An 18,343-nucleotide genomic window follows, 5' to 3' on the forward strand; every position below is an offset into this window, starting at 1 on the left:
CTCCTGGCTATCCAGGTGACTGGCCACAGTGCTTTCCTGTTCTCAGCCTGTTTCCTCGTCTATAGGAGAAAGGCTCTGGTAGCTTCATCCTTCCCCAACAACCCGAAGAGAAATTCTACCCAGGAGACGCAGTGTTTGTTTTCAAGTTTGGGTCTCAGGGGCACAGACCCCAAGCCCATGAAATCAGTGTGTACCAGAGTACTGAGCACATCAAGTCGTAACCGAGATCAGGCAAATACCTGCAGCGAGCCTGCCAGACACCCTTTATTCCCCCGACGATCCTCAGAGACACCCACTCACCTGCAGGAAGGAACTCAGACACACCAGTGAAGCCTGGCATGAAGAACATCCTCAGTCAGGTTTTCTTTCCACAAACCTCTTTTCATTTCTCAGCTATCGTTTGAAAAGCCATGAATATTGTTGAAAATAATCACGCATCATAGTGAGGAAATGGGTCACACTGTCCTCCTGCCCTTCTCAGGGTCACATGTTGGAGTTTTAACACTAGTATCCCAGAATGTGACCTTATTTGGAGACAGGATCTTTACAGAGGTGATTAAATTAAAAGGAGGCATCAGGGTGGGTCCTAATCCAACATGACTTATGTCATGACAAGAGGAAATTTGGTCACAGAGACATGGATGGGGAGGATGTCATGCAAACGGGAAGATGGTCACTGACAAGCCAGGGACAGGCCTGGAGCAGATCCTTTTTTCACAGTCCTCAGAAGGGACCAACCCCCTACTATCTTGATCTTGGACTTACATCGCTCAGAACTGTAAGAAGATAAATCTCACTTGGCAAAGCCACCAAAGCATGGAACTTTATGATGGCAGCCCCAGCAAACCAATACAAGCGGCATCCTACGAACCCCAATTGTCATGACACCTTGTGTCTGACTGTGCACACTCACGACACACACATCAAGGCGCTATGCAGCCGAAGACAGTGAGCTCTGGGAGAAATGGACCCTGGAGATGGGCTGACAGGAGGAAAGGCCAGCAGTTATCAGTTGTTGTTTTGAAAAAATTCTCGATATATATCTCTCCCTCATCCCCTAGACACACAATCCAACACTGAAATGACTCACCAAAGCACAGAAAAATACAAAATAAAAACAACCCATGAAATCCTACAGACACCTGGGAATGCTCACGACTCTGCTCTTGTTCAGGGTCTGGTGTGCACTGGCCCACCACCAGAGTCAGGGCTCAGCTCTTTCCACCAGCACCTCCAGGAGGCTGGGGACTCCAACACAGAGGTGCTGATAATTAATTGTAAGGACCTGTTAATGATAAGAACTTTTCTCCAAATGGAAACCAATGCTGCTATACCATGTTATTGTTTTGTTTCATGGAGAATAGGCTACATTGATTTTCTCTATTAAAATACATTATCTAAAGTAAAAGGAGAACTGGGAGCTTAGTCAGAGTCTAGCATGCACGAGGGTCTGGGTTCAATCCCCAGCACTTGCAAAAATAAATAAATAAAATAGAGTTAATAAAAGGGGATGCTAAAGCATGGGAATGGTGAATACACAATTACACAAGCATTTATTACACCGTGAGTTGCTACAGCTTCCAAAGATAAAATTCAGACCAGATCCAGCACTGCGATTCCCAAATGCCTTATCTGGCAACATTCAGATGTGAGTAACTTGTACAAAGCCATTACAAAGGAAATACATATATTACAAAATTTTAGATTGATTAAAATCAATCTCCATTATCCTTCTTAAAAAACTTAGCAGTAAACTGGGCGTGATGGTGCATGCCTGTTATCCTAGCAACTCAGGAGGCTGAGGCAGGAGAATTGCAAATTTGAGGCCAGCCTTAGGAACTTAATGAGATGCTGTATTAAAATAAAATAAAAAGGGCTGGGGATGTAACGCAGTGGTTAAGTTCTCCTGAGTTCAATAGAAAATAAAACCAAACAAAAAACAACCAACCAACCCTACCCCCAAACTTAAGAGATAAATGTAGTCTCTAAATACTGACAGTATTTATAACACAAAGTAAGGCAGGACTCAAACAGAGCAGGAAGTAGGGAGGAAAAGTTTAAGGCTAACTACATAGGCCAGGCAGGTGGATATGGCCCCAGAAGAAATGGGATTTCACAAGACAATTTGTCAAAGGCAATGTTAGAATGTTCCAGAACTCATAGATCAATGGTTCCAGCAGTCTGATGCATTCAAAATAGTGAGGAGTGGAAAGATCTACTGCTGTGCTCAGAGTTGAGCCATGTCTTGAAACTTTGGTATCAACAGCTGATTAACTTTTTTCCCTTCATATTTACCAATTTTCTGTGACCTAGTAGCCTGTCTGTATGTTTCTTACATTAAACCTGATCTGCCTAACTTTCCCTTGAGAGCTAAGAGTAACTGCAAAACCTTCCCAGAGCTGTGCAATATATCCTTTCAGGAGGGAAAAAATTAAAATCTAGCTACATCTGTCCCATCTGGAGGTCAATTCCCACTGCACCACCAGAGAGCTTGTTTTTTAAATTTTCTTTCACATCACTCAGACATTTTTTCTCAAACGAAGGAATTTTTCTTTCTGTGCACATCTTGGCATTCTAAGTTGCTGAATCTGAAAAGTTTCATAACGCTGCAAATCTTTTCCATCAGTCAAGGTTTCCTGAACTAGAAAGTGGCTGTGAGGATTCCTGCTCATAGTTGCTTTATGTATTGTCTGCATAGTTGGTTGACACACATTGGTTTTCTGTTCGTGGGATTCATAAAGTTTCACATGGCTCTGAGATGATTCAAGTGTGAAGACTTTAAATAATATCCCTTCCAACTCTTAAGCTATGATTCATCAGATTATTTCTCACAACTGCCTGCTGATAAGAGCCAATGAAGGGTGCTTGTGGAACAGACTGGCTCCTAGTCTCCACCCTTGGAAGGCTGATTCAGGAGGTATGGGGAGACTTGGGAGCTTCTTATGATTGAGCAAGTTTAAGAAACAGTTTGCTTCCTGACTCTTAATCTTGGCTGGATATTGGAATCACTTAGGGAACTTAAAATTAAGAAAAAGGTACTGAGCCTGGATCCTACCTGCAGAGATTCTGGCTTAGTCTAGGGGGGGTGGTCTGGACATTTGGGGTTTTTTTGATAATTTTTTTTTCTTCATGTGTAGCTGCGGACTTGATTGAGACAACAAACAGCCAGTTAACTGAGCACATGGGAAAGCATTAACATCCTCATGAAGGTACACAAAGTACTTTTGCATACGTGTGTGTCATTTGAATCCTTGATAACCAGGGGAGGCAGATAGAGTTGATGCTATCTTCCTTTCATAGATAAGCAAAGGAAAGCTCAGAGCAGCAAAGTGACTTGATGGAGGTCCCACTCTAAGCAGAATTCTGGAATGCTCGATGCCCCTTACTAGCTCTCTAGTTCCCCAGATCCCTTTAAAGGACAAGAAAAAAACAAAAGCAAGTCTTGTGTGCCTAGAGCTTCTCTTCCATCAGAACTGTTATTAATAATAATACTAAAACAGTAGCAGCCCACACAAGGCCCTTTCTACACCTTGTGCTAAGTGCTCTGGATGCATTATCTTAATGTCTCAAGGACTCCACGAGGTAGGTTATGTCCCCATTTTTACAGGTGAGAAAACTGAGGCTTAGAGAGTAAGTAACTTGCCAAGGGGGCATATTGCTATGCAACATGTTTATTTTACATAAACTTCTTCTTCTTTTCCTCCCACCAACCAAATTTTATCAAGAGGCAGAGAAGAAAGAATCTGGGAAGTATTTCAGAATAAATCATTACTGATGAGTACAACTTCTCTGAATTTCATTATCGCTTCTGTGGAGATTTGGATCTTTTGAGAAACTTCTAGAACCATTCATTCAAAGCATGAGTAACAGGTATTTGATTAGTTCAACTGTAGAATCATGGACCTTCATTTCTTAACCAGCCCTGCTTCCCAGAGACAGTCAAAGTGCACTAAATTGAGTCCTAATTCACCAAAATGCTTGGGTCCAGGTCCCAAATACTTTTTATTAGTTGTAGGATCTTGAGTCAGTCACAGTCAGGACAATATCTTCATATCTACTTTTCCATGTTTTCTAAAATGCCAAACTTACTTTTTAAGTTATATCAGTATTCAGAACTCAAAGTTGATCAAGTAAAAAATTTGAGTTCTAGAAGTTGAAGAGGCATGAGGAACCCATTGGTTAGCTACAAAAACCCTTTATAGAAACTTGGTACCATTTTATGATATTATGAGGAGGGAGAGAAATGTAAAAGAACAGAGTTTCTTTATCTCTCTATTTTCTAAGACTATTAAGTGTCCTTACCCTTAGGAAGTACACTGTTTAGATGGGCATACAGACAAAGGACAAAACAGATCAGCAATACAGTAACTGTGTTAAATTCAACCAAAAAAACCAGCAGGGGCCGTGATAGAGAAGGTTCCTTTTTGGCCTGGGGCAAGCAGGTGAAGATGACGTTCAAGCTGGAAGAATCTGAAGAAGCCAGCTATTCTGAGTGTGGAAGGAAGTGCATTGCAGGTAGAAGAGACTTCCTGAGTCAGGAGAAAAGGTTGGTGTAGTTGAGAAACTGGAAAGTCAAGTATTATTGGAGGATGGAGCATAAGGCTGGCATGAGGTGACAGGGTTTTTGAGGGGTCAGGTCTCATGGCGCTCATGAGCCGCGGTGAGGAGAGTGGGTTTTACTGGAAATTCAACGAGGACAAGGGTAGGTCCTACTTCTCCTTACCAGTGTCCTTACAAGAAGAGGAAATTTGGACACACAAAGAGATACTAGGGATGTGTGAGCACAAAGACCATGTGAGGAAAGGGAGCAGGGGCCACCTGCAACTCAGGGAGCAAACCACAGGAGAACCCACCCCGGCTGACATGTTGATTTTTATGCTAGCCTTTGAAATCCAACGAGAAGCTGAAGATTTTTTGAGTGTGCGCCAGTGCAGAATTTATTTTAAGCAGAGAAGCAGCATGACCTGAATCCTGCCTTAATGTACCTCCAGGGGCATGTGGAGGAAGGATCAGAGGATATCATCTGCAATACTTATTAGAAAAAGCAGAAAATAAAATATCTGCTTATGTTTTTAAAGCAATCTTCCAGGAACCCACTCCTTCATATTTTTGTAGGAACAATAGTTATTTTACCTTCAAAATCAGGACAGGATTATAGATACGTAGCCCTTCAAGCGTTAACCTGCCTAGCTGGGGATAGGAATGCATTTTGCAACATTTTCTTATGTGTGTCAAAATAAAAGATAACAGAGTCCTTTCAAACCATTGTCGGTGACAAGCCTTCAGGTCTCCCTTTCATCAGAGCCGTGTTGAAAGTGAGCAGGATCCAGCCAGATGTAACCTCATTAAGTCCCAGGTGGAGCATTAGAACTCTGCTTCCTCGTTTTGGACAGGCAACGGTTAGCAAAACACAAACGTGCTCACCTAGCATGCGCAATTGCCGTCCAAGTGTGACTTCCATTATGATAGAGCTCTTGGCATCCTCGACATGCATAAAAGTTAAGACATGCAAATTTCCCCTGGGTCAGCTCAGACATGAACCTTCCATCCTCAGGCAGTCTATTTCCACGGTCCAGCCAGGGGCAGGAAGACAGTAAGACTTTCTTCCGAGCTGTACATGTGCAGATGGGAATGACAATGGTGTCAGTCCTCAGACCTGAAAGTGAAACTCTCTTTGCCCCATGGTAGTTTCCTGTTCAGGTTTCAGTTCAATGCAAAGCATATTTTCTATGGATTGAGTTATGAACTCCCAAACTAGGGGCTTGTAATGGAAATGCAGACAGACGCCTCGCCGTAGCTGTGTTCCTGGCCACAGCTACAGTCATCAGTTTTAATGAGAGCTGTTAATATCACCTCCATCAGGATGGTTGCTCTGGGCTGACGTTCTGGGCCATGCACAGGTGTTCTCGGCCAGGACTGTAATGTAGGTTATTACACTATCAATGAGGCACAGATGTGCTTTCTGTCTGAATTCATGGTGGTATTCTTGCCAAGTGTGTAACTCTTTCAGTGGGTCCACGTCTGCTGGTATCAAAATGCTGTTCTAGCTCAGTGAACCTGAGAACTGCCTTCTGCTTCCCCAGGACAGGGGTTTAGAAACACACCTAAGAATGCAAGAAGGCTGGGCTCTCAGAAGGCAGGTGTGGGCTTCCTTAAGAGCACAAATCACATCCTTCCACCTGCGGCTTTTTCGATGAAAGCATGACTCTGCGTATACATCTGCTGACTCATCAGGTTTTTCTTGGGCAACTATGGGTACCAGGCACCCTGCAAGAGTCAAGGTCAGACTTGTGGGGGAGTCTGCCTCTAAATGTCCTGCAGTGATATCTGCAGTTTCTGGTCTTCTCACTGCTTCTGGGTTGTTTCTCAAAACTTGTGTCTCCTTTGCTTCTCCCTGAAGTTCTGGTCCTAAAACCACGCATTACTCTAGTGTGGGATGCGTTCCTGAATATACCAGCTAGACATCTCCTTTTTCCTAAGCTTGAAACCCCAGTTTGGTGAGAGTTCTGTCCCTGGCATCCATCTGACCTGAAGGTCCATTTCCTTTCAAGCTGGTAGCTGTGAGTGGTGGCCACTGCAGAGACCTGGATGCTGAGAACTGGCTTGGAGATGTGCTGAAGGCCACAAGCAAGGCATGCTGCAAAGGACCAAGGCCTCCATGCAGGGGGAGAATGTGGCTCAGAAGGAGAAATGGGTTCTCCTCAATTGAGAAAGCAACTTAGAATTGATCGTGACTTTGAAAGTGACATTGCCTTGCTGTCTAGGAAAGTCTCTCTCTCTAGCAGCTAAATAGTCAGAAAAGCGATCAGCTCACTGTCCACAGTGCAGCCTCCTGACTGCCATTTCAGTGTTAAGCACAGAGGTGGACAACCAAGTTAGGACACTGGGAAATGTGTGCAGGTGCACACGTGGGCATTTGTGTGTGTGATTTATGTGTGAGCTTGGAGCTGTGGGCAACGACTTCCTAGGCATCAGGGTACATCACACTTAAGAAATCAGGACGTGGTGTTGCTCAGTCCTTCCATCCTGTTCTTTTGTTAACCATCAACGACAGAAAGAGCCTGACAATAAATGGATGCTCTCTTCCCACCCCCATCACGCCTGGTTTCAGTTCACCTCCCTGTTTCTCTTATTCCCTTTCCTTTTCTACCCCTCACTTGACTGAAGGTTTGGCAGTAGCGGCATTAAGGGGTGGCTGGTGGCATTAACCCTGTTGTCTGTCCCCACTCCCCACAGGGATGTGGCTGTTGCTGGGGAGGGCAGGGCTGTCATTCCTGCAGCCTGCCTGAGAGCCCTGAAGATTTGGGCCAGCAGTCGCCGGCCCTGGTGGCGCCGTGGCTGTTCTACATGGCTGGCCTCGTTGTGAAGGAAATCTCTTGACAGGCAATTTGCTTCTACCACCTGTATCTCCAAGTCCTTTGCCGAGGCTGTGAAACGCGTCCAATCCCCTCTCCTCCCAGGCTGGGCTCTCGCAACGTGTTCTGCTTCCACTTATTGCTCTGTTTGCATTTCCATTTGGTGATTGAAATATTCTGATCACCTCTCCTTTCTCCCAGTCAGATAGACACATGTTTTGTAAGTGGGAGGGATGCAAGCACATAAAAGACCCAACAAGTGATAATAGAAGGTAAATGTCAAATTGACGCACTCCTACTCAGGAAGACGTGGCGGGGCTGTGGTAGCAAGTCCCTCCAATCAGAATCTTTGCTTGGATGAAATTCAGAGGTGGGAAGCTTATTTATTTATTTATCTTTTATGTAGGGATTTTGCACGGGCTTTGTTTTATCCAATACTGAGGTGAGATCTCCCTGATGATTGACTTAATGACAGAAAATTGGGACAATACATTAGCATTGATAAAATCTTCCTAGGAGCTTTGCCAAACACTATGCAGATTCAAAATGAGGCACATAAAAAACTGACTAATGTTGTTATAGTTATATATCAAATATAAACTGTATCACAAGATTTGGGGAGGGGCAACTATCAGATGATAAATGTGATAATTTTAGTAACATTTGAAAATAGTTTCTATTTAAAATAAAAATTCTTCCCCATAAATATTTTATCATAGTACAATTAATTTCATGAAAACTGAATGGAAGATTATGAATTTGGTATCCCTTGATCTCTGTTATTTTAATATTTTCAAAATAGTCTATATTTCAAATATATGTGCACATTATACTTAAATTTGGACCACAGGAAAATGTTGGTTTTTAAATAAAAACAGGGACAAGGGATTTGAAAAGCCAAGCTTCACAGTGCTTTGAAAATGTGTTAAATGATGAAAGGCACCTTAGTCTTTAAAAGACCATTCTAAACCAAAGAAAGTCTCCCCCAGCAAATAAGGCTTGGCGCCTCCTTAGCGTCTGGGGCACCCTCTGTGAGATCCCAGGTCTTCTCTATGATGTGGGATCTAGTTCCCACCATGTTTTTCCAGGCATTTCTTCTTCTCCATCAATGTCATAATTCACTTATACAATGAGAAAAAAATATATTAAGTCAGGTGTGTGGCAGGTTCTGGCAACACAGTGGTGAGCAAGTTTGAATTCAGCTCTACCTTCAGGGACCGCAGAATGACAGGCAGTGAAAGAAGCAACGCCGTGTAACCAAGGTCAGGTCAGGTTAGCACTGATATTACTCATGGGGCCTAATACAGGGGCAGCCCATGGGTACTGGTGAGAATGGGTGGGGGCAGTGGGGATTTTGCCCTTGCTTTGGAAAAAGAGTTCAAGATGGACACCTGGACTTCCTTGTTCTTCGCCCACGCAGTTCACTGGAAACTTGAGGATGGTTTACACTATTGGTATTGGCCACCCTGTCTCTGTAGAATTATGACTTAATCCTAAATACACTAAATGCCTTGAGCATGAATGTTAACTCTGATGCTGTTCTAACTTTTGTAATGGTGGGCACTGGTATCACACAATTTCAAGCTGTCCTGGAACAGGAGTGGCCCCTAATTGGGGTATGACCATCTTACTTTCCCTGCCTCCCTAACCACCTCCAGAGGATAAATTTTGAGTCCTGTCCAGTCATAACATACACATGGCCAAGGTAATGGAGATGAGTAGAAAGTCGGAAATGTACCAGGCTATTTGCACTGGAACATGGCAACCATGAAATGAGCAAACATTTCATTTTGTTTATTGAGGTCAATGTGAAAGCTGCTGAATCTCTTATAACAGCTTTCAGGACATGCGATGCGTGTCTTTTTGAAACACCTTGAACCAAGTCTGTTGTTCTGAAATGTCAGAATATTTCATTATGGTAAGCATTTGACTCATATTGAGTTCTTTCATTGTGTAAAACTCTGCAAAGTGCAGCTAAAGCACATAAGAGGAACAAAAGAAGAAAAATAAGTCCTTGGAACCTGTGTGGCAATAGACAGAGGAAGCAACCTGAGCGGGCTTTCGGGTTTTTATGGATTATGGACTGAGTACATGGTCAAGGGGAAGAAGCCACCCATTCTCTTCTGTGTGCCTTATTTTTATGGTCTTCTCCTTAATGTAAGGGGCTGTTGGGCTGTAAGTGTGGCTTATGAAGTAAGGGAAGCTCAGAACATTACAGCCCAAGTTTGAAGAAGTGTGACTCTGGACCCAGGTAGGGATTTGCTAACTTTTGAAGCCAAGATACCATCAGACAGAACTGAAAGGGATGTGAACAATCTCAAGCCACAAAACTTGCTTCTTTTCCCATTTTCCTCCAACAAGAGTACATTGGCAAATAAAATATCAAGAATCCATAATTATATAGAAGATGAGAGTATAAACTCTGGAGTTCCAAAGTTTGACTAATGGCTCACTGCTAGTCACATAACCTCTGTGAGCCTCAGTTTCCACATCTATAACATAGGGATCATAAAAATAAAAACATCTCCTGAGAGTTGGACATGGTGGTGAATGCCTGTAATTCCAGAGACTCAGAATGCTGAGGCAGGAGGATCCCAAGTTCAAGATGAGTCTGGGCAACTTAGCAAAACCCTCATTCAAAATAAAAAATTAAAAAGGTGTGGGAATGTAGCTCAGTGGTAAAATGCCCTTTGATGCAATTCCTAGCATAGTACTGTAAAAACAAAAACTATTGGGTATATTGTGAGGTTTAAATTAGATAATGAATATGAATTGCTTAGTTCAGAGTCCACTTCAGAACTGTTCAATAAATGTTAAGCAATTATTATCCATTCGATGTCAATTCTGGAAAAATCAGTGTTTTAGTTAGGGTTCTTAGGTTCATTAGTTCTGAAAATGTCTCACTGTAGCACAAGCAAAAAGTCATGTGAATTCTAACAGTTAAAAATGAGAAAGTCAAGTACCTATTTATTCATTGTTTAACAAGCATCTGTGGAGTGTTTCCATGTGGTTGGCAGTGAGCAAGGACTGAGGGTGTAGATATAAAAGTAACACTTCCCGTCTTCCAGACTCTTGAAGTCCAGTGGAGCAGATCAGTATGTAAACCAACAATGGTGTGCATGTGCTTAATAAATGCAGTTTGGCTGACCTGTGCTTTGAAAACCCAGTGCTCATGAGAGAAGAATATGAAAGGTTTACATGCTTACCAAAGTCCAATACTCAGTATTAGGAATGGAAGGGGAAGTCAGTAACATAGGCGAGATTAGCTCAGACCCTGCTGACTCCCAACCTCAGGCACTCTCTTGTCCCCAGGCTAGGATGTCATTCTTTGGTTTCTAAGATCAATGCTGGCCTTGGACAGGAATTTAAGGAGCTCTAGGTCAACCCTGTGACTGAAGTTCAAGTCAAGATAGCTGCCGGGAAGGCACTAACCATGTGCCCCAGATCTGACACCTGCCTTTCTGTCTATCTTTCCTTAATGTGTAAGGGGTAAGATCAGAACTGAGCTCTTCCTTCTTTGCAGGTATTTGAAGACTGGTCCTGGCTCTGAACTCCAGGCTTGTGGGTGCAATCCTCCCACCTCTGAAACATTTCACTGATGATGCCTTTTTCCCCTTAGGCTTTTATTTTTTTGCAACAGCTTTATCGATATGGACTTCACTTGGTGTAAAATTCACTCATGTGTGATGTACAGTTCAGTGGGCTTTAGCATGTTCACAGACATGAGCAACCACTATCACAATCAACCTCAGAACACTTTTATCACCCAAAAAGAAGTCTCATCCACCCTAGCTGTCAATCCTCCCATGCCCCCAAACCTGGCAACCACTGATGTACTTTTCCTCTCCATAAATATGCCTATTCTGAGCACTTCATATAAGCAGATGCTATAGACTGAATTGTACCCCCTGACACCAACATTTATATTTTGAAGCCCTAAAGTCCAAAGTGATTATATTTGGAGATAAAGCCTTTAAGGAGGTAATTAAGTTTAAATAAGTTTCTAAGGGCAGATCACTAATTCTATAGGAATGAAGTCCTTATAAAGAGCAGAAGAGCCCCCAGAAATGTATACACACAGAAAAACAGACCATGTCAGGACATGGTAAAAGACAGCCACCTGCAAACCAACAGAGAAGCGTCAGGAGGAACTGAACCTACCAACACCTTGACCTTGGACTTCCAGCCTCCAGAATTGTAGGAAAATAAAAGTCTATTGCTTAATCCACCTACTCTGTAGTATTTTTGGACTGTTTGCCTGTTATGGACCCAATGTTTGTGTCCCTGCCAAAAATTCACTTGTTGATGTTTTAACCATCATTATGGCTGTATTTGGAGATGGGCCCTGTAAGAAAGTAATTAAAGTTAAATGAGGTCATAAGAGTGGGGCCCTGATCTGATAGGATTGGTATCTTTTTAAGAAGGGATACCAGAGAACACATGGTCTCTTCTGGGAGCACAGAGGAAAGGATGTGTGGGGACACAGCGAGAAGGCTGTCCACAAGTCAGAAAGAGAGCGCACCAGGAACAGAATTTGAGGGCACCTTGATCATGGCTTCCAGCCTCCTGTTGTCAAAGTCACTTACTCCGGCATTTTGTTATAGAAGCTTTAGCAGACTGATACGGTGGAATTGTACAACGTGTAGTCTTTTGTGTCCAGCTTCTTTCACTTAGCATCTTGTTTTTTTGAGGTTTATTCATGTTGTAGCATATGTCAGTACTTTATCCCTTTTTATTGACGAACATAATTCCATTACATGGAAACACCTTATGTGTTTACCTATTCATCATTTCATGGACATTTCATTTGTTTCTATCCTTGCTGTGAATATTCATGTAAACATTTTGTTTTCATCTATTTTGGGTGTATATCTAGGAATGCAATGCCTGGATCATTTGAGAGCTCTATGGAGAACCTGTGGGAACCTTTGAGGAACTGCCAAACCTTTTTCTGAGTGGCTGTGCGCTTTTCCATTCTTATTAGCAACTAATGGGGGTTGCAATTTCTCTGCAGCTTTATCAACACCTGTTAGGATCTGTCTTTTTCATTATAGCCATCCTAGTGAGTGCCAAGTGGCACAGCATTGTGGTTTTGATTTGTGCTTCTCCAATTTGTCGAGTGTTGTTATCTTTTAAGTGCACACTGGCTATTTGTATATCTTCTTTGAGGAGATTTCTCTTCAGGGACTTTGCCCATTTTTAGTTGGCAATTACATTTTAAATTATTTAAATCATTGATTTAAGGTAGAGTTTCCTTATCAGACACGATTTGCAAACAATTTGTCCCATTCTGTGTGCTATATTTTTACTTTATTGATGGAGTCTTTTGAAGTACAGAGTTTTAATTATGATAGTTGCATTGTTTTTCATTTTATTGCTTCCTTTCTTGGTGTCATTTCTAAAAGTCATTCCAAATCCAATGTACAAGTCTTTACTCATATTTTTCTTAATAGTTCCACAGTTTTCTTATATTCTCTGTTCCATGTAATGTAGATGTCCAACTTCGTTCTTTCACATGAGGATGTGAAGTTAACCTGGCATTGCTGGTTGCAAAGGCTATTGATTTCCCACATGAATTGTCTTGGCACCTTGCTGGTAATCAATTGATCATAAATGTAAGGGTTTATTCTTAGACTCAAAGTTCTATTCCATTGATCCATATGTATGTCTCTGTGCACACCACTCTATCTTGTAAACTGTAGCTCCATAGTAAGTTTTGAACTCGGGAAGTGTGAGCTTCTTAGCTTTGCTCTTTGTCAGGATTATTTTGGCTATTCTGTGTACCTTAAAGATTCCTAGGCTTTTGAAGGATCAACTCTCTCTGGTGCTTGTGGCTGGAGTCTATCTACAGCTCAAGATATCAGAGATTGATCTGCTCATATGCTGGAGTACCACATGGGCTGGTCCTCATGAGCCTCAGTATTAGTCAGTGTGACAGAATATAATTTTCTAGTCACTAGAGCTGAATATTATGGACCCAAATTCCGACAGACACCTTGTGGAGAAGGAGATGAAATTCTAAGTCCAGCTCTTGTGGTGTTCCAAATAGGACTGATGCATCAGGTCTGATGGTTCCCTGTGGAATCCTAAGAGTTAATTGATGGACAACTTGTCAGTGGAGTCCTGATGTAGCTAGTGTTTTAAGTTAGTCACAGTCTAAAAGAAAATGACAGAGAAAAATATTCACCATAATCAGGATGTACTTGTCAAAGGTTATAATATAACTATCAAATCACCTAATGTATCACTAAAGATACACTTTTTCCTTTGTAGAAAGAAGTTTTTCCATTACTTTTGGACTTTAGTGGAGAATTCCATTAGGAATTTTTTTAGTATCTATTGTTTCTCTCATGACCTGACAGACCAGACACATTACTGAAGGCATAATCAAACAAAATCATACTTTGGGTCAAAAAGAGTTTTTGCTACTCTATAGGGGTGCATTCATAGTAATGGGGTTACCTGCATTTATTTTGAAGTTAGGATAAGACTTAACACATAGTTTTTCTCCATATTACATTTTTTTTTCCTCTCTAAGGGAATATGTGCCTTTCCAAATGCACTATTGCATTTGGCTTCATAATCCTTGCTACAGATGTTTGGACTAAAGAAGGTTGGCCGCTGAACTTATGGAAACCTGGGTTCTGAAATCCTTCTGCTCAGATTTTCTTCAGGTTGACCAGCAAGGGGCACTAAAGCATAGCGTCTCTTCCTCATTTCCTCCCAGCAACAGTGCAACGGTAGAGGTTCAGACAGCAAGCAATTGGGCAAGAATCTGGAAACTGCACTCTTATAGTCAGATAAAAAAGCTGGCGGTCGTCTCGTTGATATTTTTCAAGGGTATTGATATTTTTTAAGATGAGAAAAATTCTGATTGGGCAAAAAGGCAACAAAACAATTCCAAATACAGAATCACTCTTTGCTTGCAAGGCATAATTCTCCTGTCTAGTCAATACTGTTAGGTAAACCGGCAGAATCCTGTCATTACTTTTCTGTGAATTACTGCATTTTCTTTCTATCCATGGAACATAATGGCCAAGCCACATAACGAGTCCTTAAAAGGATGAACTACTTGATGTTACGGTGACAAGCAATTATTATGGAGGCCTACTGGTTGGTCTTTTTTCCCTCCCTTTAAATTTTGCCTGCCTATTTCCATCAGCTACTGAGGATGACTCTTTTATTGTTTCAAATAAAGGATGCAATCTATATGCTAGGCACACATTATGAATAATTCCTTGTCATAACGAGGCACAGTGTCCTTCAGAGACTGGCACGAAGTTACTGAATCTCTTTGGTATTTGATGATGGGCTTGTCTTTCTTTCTCTCTCTTTAAAAAAATTTCTGCTTTTATCTTTGCTTAATCACATCATGGTACTGAAACATTAAGAATCATAGAATTTAACAATTAGTCCACCAAGCTAGAAGCAAACGCCCATTATGGTTTCTAAGTCTGAATCAAACACATAATTTTTGGAAGCTTTGTTAACTTATCAATATTATGGCAATAATGCATGTAAAGGTGATGAGTTTAATGTTCATGTTTAATTACAGACCAACATATAATTTTTTAACATAACTAAGAGAAAATGGATGCAACCAACATATATTTTGAGAGACATTTCACTCTGCTTAGATTTTCTGGACCCTGTTATTTGCAGCATGTGAGAATTACATATTAAAATGGATAACACACTTCTTGATGCGACTCATTACGGCTCTCCTCCCTCGAATACAATCCTAAACCTCCAATGGCTGATTACTTAAGCACCCTTAAGAAGTCTTAGCGAAATGATGGATAGCTCTGAGTATGATTTCTAATATTTTTCTCTCTGCTAGCCAAAATTAGAAATTGGAGGTGTCAGAGAAAAGATTTCTAAGAGCTGAGGCAGATATCAAGAGTGAGATGAAAAAGAAAGAACAAGAGATAGGAAAGACTTTTGATTCCACATCTTCCAAGTCAAGCCTGAAGGTGTTCTGTCTTAGCTACTTGAGATGACTTTTATATGTCCAGGTGTTAGGCATCTCTGCCCACCAGGGCCTTTCTTCTCTGATCCCAGGGGAATGAATGCAGAGACCATAAATGACTGGCATGGTTAAGAGCACAAGCCCTGGGGTTTGTTTTGGGGTTCATGTTCTGGCTGTGTGACTGGGCAAGTTACCTATCTAAGCCTCAGTTAATGCTTCAATACAGGGAGGATGCGTTCTCTCATTTAACAAATATTTACCAAATTTATCAAACACCTGCCACATGCTGGGCACCACTGTCAGTACATGTGTTTGTTCTGAGAATCAAGTGAGAGAAGGAATGTAAAACATTTAGGACTGTGACAATAAATAATGGTCATCATAATCTACTGAGACTCTATTGTGAGCAGACACTGTGCTGTATACCTTGGGCAATTCATAACCTCTGTCTGCTTCAGTTTTCCTCATTTGCAAAGAGAGATCCTTGTCTCATATGGCTCTCGTGAGGTTTAAATGAGGTAATGTATATAAAGTGCTTAGAAAAGTTCCTGGCACTTAAGTGTTATGTAAGTGTTAGTTCTCATTACCAGTTTCTCAAGAGCAACCTGGAGAGGTCTATGCTATTATCACTGCTTTTAAGGATGAGGTAACTGAGGCTCAGGGGGGTAAGGTAACTTGGCCAAGGTTGAATGACTCGTAAGCTACAGATGGATGTCCCATCTGTCGGGATCAGATCTGCTTTTCTCACTGGTCCCTGATGTCTCCTGGAGGCATTGAAGGCCCACCTTGACCTCACATAGATGGCTTACACATGGAACTGTGATAGCTCTGAGATGCCACTCTCAAGATACTCCAGGTCTTCCCATCAGCCACCGGTGTACCCACTTACTCACTCACGTGCTCATTGGCATCTTACAGTCTTTGCGTTTAGCATTCATTCTGATAAGCTGCTTCTCTGTGCATGGAAACTATACTGCCAGTCATACATTTAGCAAAGCCTCCATTCACTGCCTTAGGACCTTTATACTTTTTGCTAGACAATCAGTAAAAAAAATGGAAATTTATTTTTTCCACCTGTGAACCTTCCTTGGGAGGAAGGCTATTGCTGGCTTGTTATTTAATCATTCGTTCACACATTCATTCAGCTGGTCATTCAGTCACTGGCACCAGCCATTCATCAAACCTTTACTATGAGCCAGGCCCTGTACTAGGTAAGTTGTTAAACTTTAATGAACCACACACTATATTTTCTCAGTATGTAAAAATATCGAATCCCAATTGTTGATCTTATGCAAATTAGTGTAAAAGATAGACTGCAGCAGATGATAATGTTGGCTTGACTGGCTTGTTTACTTTCAACATCCCCAGCCCGTAGTTGTAACTGACTGTCAGAAGATAGTTCTATCAACACTTCACAGCTTCAACAAGAAGCAAATTTTCTCCAAGTGTCCTTTGTATATTCGCCCCTTTGGGAACAGGCAACTCCAAATTATGTGGAGATGCTTTAGCATTGAATGAACCCTCTTCTGGCACTTGCAGGAAAAGTGACTGCTTTTATGAACTATTCTTTTTGACTTTAAATTGAAAATGTTGTGAACGTTCCAAAAAACAACATTATGCTAAGGTGATGATCAATTTGTGGAAAACAATCTTCCATGGTTGAATATAGTAACTATTTTTTTTAAAAGAGAGAGAGAGAGAGAGAGAGAGAGAGAGAGAGAGAGAAATGGTTTCTTATCCCAAGCATACCTAAATTTGGAGGGAATAGATTCCAAGGACTTATGCCTTTATAGCATAAATTCTACATTTTATGCCCTCAAAGAGCTATAAATTTAAGAATAGATTTGCTGACTATTGCTCACGGAGGCCATTCATTCTTCTCCCTTTTTTTAAACTTTTGTGGTACTGGGGATTGGACTCAGGACCCCACATATGCTGGGCAAGCACCCTACCACTGAGCTACACCCCAAACCTCTTCTTTTTTTTCTTAATAATATGTCAACTTTTCCCTGGGGAAAGCTCTGTGCTGGCTTTTGGATTAAAACAAAGAAAGGAAGAAAATACCCTTACTACCTTTCCTCTACTCTTTTGGGAATGTGCCCTGTGACTACTGCCGAGCGCTGACCTCATGGGGCTTCTTCCTTAGGGATCCTCCTTGGAATGCACTAGAAGGGAGTATTGTTTAAGAGACAGGCTTCCACTCAGGTCTATTATTTGGCAATTAGAGAACTGAAGAGGAATTTTAAGCATTTTCTGACTTGCATTTGTCAGGATTTAGGACTTACCATGAAGTTGCTGTTGAGAACTTGAAATAAAGAATTGAGTGGTCAGTGGCAAAATCAATACATAGTGAATCACATCAGAGTATCTTAAAGAGACAGACCTGTTAGAGGTACTTGCCTTGCCTGTCACCATGAGCAGGACAGATAATTGAAGGTTTTGTTTCTTTAGTTGTTGGACTTTGGGGAGGTCTAGGGTTTCCTAGGGATGGGCCAAAATGGCCAAAACAGTAGTGCTTTAACAACTAGTATGAAAGTGTTTCCAAGTTCAATAATTGGTTTGTAGAGAGGTGGATTTTCTATGAAATAAATGGATCTCCACTTGTATGAGAGCCTTCCAAATATATATTCACTTCCATAATCAATTTTTACTCATAAAGGTTTATTGTACCTTTGTACAAACTTGTATAAGCATTGGGTTCTACAAATGCAGATTTTGGACATTTTGGATCTATCCCTGGCACACAAACTGGCAACAGTTCAGTCAGCACTGCTGGATGGCAATTGTCAAAGGCATCTGCATGAGGGTTTGGGATGGGCCAACCTTGGCTGTGCCCATGGAGGTACTCATTGTCCATGGGAGAAGATGTTCTTGCCTAAGGTTTTGACTCATCCAATGCTACTGTCAGGTCTACCTGTTGGGGTCTTTAGCCCCCTTGCTCTTCTTGACCAGCAACAAGGGAAGGGAGCACTTCCCAACAAGGCCAGACAGGGAAAGGTAGGGCCGACTGACCACCCGC

At 41.6% G+C, this 18,343-nt stretch overlaps 1 protein-coding gene across 1 annotated transcript in view; it reads right to left on the reverse strand.

Moving 5' to 3' along the window:
* Positions 1-18,343, reverse strand: part of SASH1 (SAM and SH3 domain containing 1) — a gene marked incomplete at its 5' end in the record, with an annotated part of 289,754 nt that overhangs the window by 225,677 nt on the left and 45,734 nt on the right. The gene's annotated exons all lie outside the window — the stretch shown is intronic.

This window comes from Sciurus vulgaris (genome assembly GCF_902686455.1).
Source record: "Sciurus vulgaris genome assembly, chromosome: 7".
Taxonomy (NCBI): Eukaryota; Metazoa; Chordata; class Mammalia; order Rodentia; family Sciuridae; genus Sciurus; species Sciurus vulgaris.